Here is a 4,535-nt window from a genome sequence, read left to right on the forward strand (position 1 = left end):
CGTTTTGACGAGCCCCCCAACGACCCGAATATCGTGACCGTACGTCGAGCGGTTAAGATTTGTGCCCAACTGTTGATGGACGGACGGACGATCAAGCGATTCTACAAGCTGCATCTGACTATGTCAGATGAGCTAAAAATTGTTTGTTTCCCCGCCTTTACCTACTCGCCTCTCAGGGTACCAAGTAGGTAGGTAGGTGAAAAATCTTTTTTATTTTGTTTTGACAAGATGTGTGTATGTATATTGTATATTCTGTTTTGTGTATATGTTTTTGCGAAACGAAATAATTTTGTTTTTGTTTTAATCAGCCAATAAATGTGCCGAGTAGCGGCGTTTTGGCGAGTCGGTCGGTAAAGGGGAAACAAGCATTTTTTTTATCTTAGGCCTGATCTAGACAGACACCTTGCAGCCCCCCCCCCCCGCTGTTGTCACTTCCATGAGATATGCGATAGTTCACCTGTAATGCAGTCAGAGTACACATATTACTGACACATATATTATGCTGAGGTCGTTAACTTTGCATCAGTGAGTGAACGTGCGTTTAGCTACGATCGCGGTGAAAGTCCACATTGAAAGGTCATCCATGGATACTTCACCTACATACCTTATCCTCGTTTGTATTATGATTAGTATAGATTAATATGAGACCGATTAACAGCCACGCGTAAAGTTCGAACGGGTAAAAATTGTCATCGTCGAGACTGTTGGAGCCAGTTACTTTTAAAATTGACTACGTCACGAATTTTCTATGGTGTATATTTGTAAAATTTCTGCGTGATTTGATATATTGATCACGACATAAAAATGCTTGCTATGGGCTATGTATGAGTCACGACTCACGAGTGTTTGTTCACATTGAACAAAATAGCAAAATAGGAAGTATATTGCAGCAATTTAACCATAAAAAGTGAACAGAATCACTTACATTTTGTGAAAAAGGGAACTTTTTTTTTTACTTTTACTATTTACAATGACGTAATCACTTTAACCCCCAGAGTTAGGCACCCACCACACGATGTGACATTGACATTGTTCCAACTTCCAGCTGTATATAAGGCAGGTTCATTTATTAAATGGAAATGGCAAGTGGCAATTGCAGAGGTATATCAGGGGTAGAAATTAACTTTTGAACACGGTCTACCTGCCCTCAAAAAGAGGGAGTCCAACCCTGCCCTCAAAAAGAGGGAGTCCGCCACAAATAGAGGGAGTCCTCAGCAATATGAGGGGAGTCCGCAGTCTGAGGTTCAAAACTAAAGATATTAACAATAACGCGTGTGCTTATTTTGAAGATTCGTGCGGTACGGTAACGTTCCACTTCTGCAAAATTGTCTTTGGACATTTGCTGAAAAAATATGGTAATTCCACGAGGCCGTGCTCTGGAACGAACTAGTTAGTATAGCAGAATTTTCAGGGAGTCACACGAACTCCTGCATATGTCAAATCAGGGAGTGCGACAGAAAATCAAGGAGTATTTGACTCCGGACCCCGTTAATTTCGCACCCTGTATATATCCTAACGCAGGTACACCTGTATATACACAGGTCTACATGATTTATATCCAACCCTACATAGTAGAAACAAGAATACTGAAAAAAGAACGTGATATAGGAATTGACATAAATATCAGGGTTTTTGGTGTACAGCTAAGCTTAGTAGTAAGTAGGTTTAACCGTAAATACAGACAGACTTGCAGACCTATAGCATTATTAGAAGCAGAGCAGAAGGTTACACCACAAAATACTGCACGAATTAGGATTTCCTGTTGCACACAAAAGCAATTTAAAGTAAAAATACATCTTTCCTGTGAAGTACTCCATTCTATTCGTAATATTTCCTGACCCGACTCACGTCACCAACTCCATTCATGTACAACAAGCACATGAAGGAGGTTTTACATGTTGATGTGGAGTCCTCCCTACAGGTTCAGTTGGCAAACTTGCAAATATGTACATACGTGTGTGTGGAGCACCTTAGGCAATGTGCCAGAAAAGGGCATGCATGTGATGAATGGGTAGTTAGTGATAGCTCACTGAATAGAGTAATAGCGTGAAGAATCATGTAAACACACCATGGATGCAAGCGCAGAGAGCTGTTCTAGCCAATCAAGCAATGGAATTATGCCACAATACTAACAGAGTCCTTGTAAAACGTAGTTATTACTACAACACTGAACAGTGTTTGCGTGTATAGTACCAAGGCCATCCTTAAAAAATGATATGTTTGCTGTCCTCCGACCGACCCACGAAAATAGCCGCGACCCAAGTTTTTTTTGACATTTTGGGTTCCATATTTTTTAAATTTTTTTTTGACATTTTTCATAGTTAAGACTGAAACACACAGCATGTGTGGCAAACATGAGGACAGACTTAAAATAACTATTATGCCTCACACACAAAAATGACCTACCTACCTACCCACTAAAAATATCATGGGTCGAGGGACAGCAAACATAGAATTTTTTAAGGATGGCCCAAGGCTCAGACTTAAATCTACAAGTTATTAGTTATTATGACATCATAAACAGGGCCGTAGGCAGAGCAAATTCTTAGGGGGGGGAATTTCATGACTCAACTGTGTAATGATGTGCGACGGGCGCAGCTCTTGATCAAAGTCCATAGCGTGGTAGGGATGGGTCTGAGATAAGGCTTTCACAGATACGTGACCAAAAAACGTTATGGTTATTTACGATTATTAGCTAAGCTTATTTTTTAATTCAAAATCTAGGGGGGGTAGATCCCCCCCTTGCCCCCTGAGACTACGGCCCTGGTAAGTCTACAATGTCATCACGTTTGAAGTGAAGTGTCATTCAAAAGTTACGACATTATAGACTTATATGACAGTCGTTTACATAGGTCACTAGTATCTACTTAGAAACAATAATAATGTAACCCAATAAGTGTATAGGGTTCTACCCCTCCACCTACCCATACTATAGTACTAGATCTACCCCTCCCCCTACCCATACTATAGTACTAGATCTACCCCTCCCCCTACCCATACTATATAGTACTAGATCTACCCCTCCCCCTACCCATACTATATAGTACTAGAGCTACCCCTCCCCCTACCCATACACGTGTTAGGCTACATTATTGATCTAGTATCTACTATGTTTATGACATCGGACCCGAGACCCCTCACAAAACGCCCATGCCATTTGGCCAGAACCAGTATAGTCTATATACTGGTCAGTGCATCCATACAGCCGAACGCTAGACACGACACCTGCAGCGTGGAGACGTATCTACTCAGATCTACTCGTGTAGCCCTGAACTCCGCGACGGAAAAATTAAGGCAATTGTGAAGCGATCGAACTTCGAATTTGAAAGACTACATAGGAACGGGTGACACTACAGTTATATTAGTCCGTGTTTCCTCCGAGTAGAATGCCCACACCGACGATTTTTGGTGGATTTGGTTGTGGTGTTGGTGGTGGGTTGGTTTGGTGTTGACCAAAAATCGTCGGTGTGGGCATGCATCGGTCAGAGGAACACACGTATATATATATATGTACACACGCGTACAGGCACTTGGAACGTCTCAATAAAAAAAAGAAAGTAAATAAAGACGAAATGTATTTACTACCAGTCTTAATGTTTCTCTAATCTATTTCGCCTATAATCACCTGTAAATGCCGGTCAAATGTTCATCTGCAACACACAAGTACACCGCACGCTAGCTGCTGCACACTGAGTCTGACACATAAATATATGCAATTACTACGTACGTAGCCTATAGCCTAGGCTATATATATATTTATGTGTCAGTGTGCAGATAGCTAGATACAATAATGTAACCCAAACCCAAGAGGATAGGGTTACAAAGCCTCCCTTTTTTTCTGTTTCTGTTGTAGTACGTTGCAGTATCCAAATTTGGCATCGAGGCAACGGGCTATAGCTAGCCATGAGGTGTAACCTAGCTTAGGTAAAGCCAGGTAGTCAGCATTTTTAGCCAATGGCACTGAGGGTGGTCACAGCCAGAGTTTTTTTTTGCGTCCTTAGTGGTTCTTTTACGTCCCCATGGCTGGTATTTCTGGAGACGGGACCGCCATTTTACGTGGTCATCCGAGCCACGGGAGATTCACAGTCTCCAATGTTGAGAGCCAGGTTTTTTACACCTTGAGAAAATTCACTGCCCCTGCCGGGGTTTGAACTCGCAGCATTCAGTGGACAGTGCACGATGCCTACCACTGCGCCACGGAGGCTCTCTATTGGCTCTAGAGGCTCCCTATCCTTTTGTGCGGAGGAATGCCCGAGTGAATCACTCGGGCCGGTTTGCTGGTGCGTTTTCAGAGACTAGAACTTCCAAACTTGGTTTATTCTCAACACGAACCTTTCTCCGCTATCTAGGAACTTACTATGTATCGCAATACTCTGTATTAAACTAATATAACCTGTTACAAAAATTTGAAGTGACGAGCGGCGAATATACTGAGCGCCATTTCTGTTGACCTGTGACGTACGCATTTCCCAATGCGCATAGCGATCGGCAAACGCAGCGCCCCCTGATTTGTTGGGGGATCCCCTCTTTTAAAA

General features: G+C 42.4%; 1 protein-coding gene across 2 annotated transcripts in view; it reads right to left on the reverse strand.

Annotated features, from left to right (window-relative positions):
* LOC106814057 (glutamate--cysteine ligase catalytic subunit-like) overlaps nt 1–4,535 on the reverse strand; it is an 11,518-nt gene that overhangs the window by 6,278 nt on the left and 705 nt on the right. Inside the window, exon 1 of one of the 2 annotated variants that reach the window (XM_014818327.1) lies at nt 3,626–3,664. The exons of the other annotated variant lie outside the window; for it this stretch is intronic. The gene's annotated coding sequence lies outside the window, so the exon portion shown is untranslated. Of the gene's footprint in view, nt 1–3,625; nt 3,665–4,535 lie in introns of those variants that run through there. 2 annotated transcript variants of the gene reach the window in all.

Source organism: Priapulus caudatus, unplaced genomic scaffold, assembly GCF_000485595.1.
Source record: "Priapulus caudatus unplaced genomic scaffold, Priapulus_caudatus-5.0.1 Scaffold865, whole genome shotgun sequence".
NCBI classification, from domain to species: Eukaryota; Metazoa; Priapulida; class Priapulimorpha; order Priapulimorphida; family Priapulidae; genus Priapulus; species Priapulus caudatus.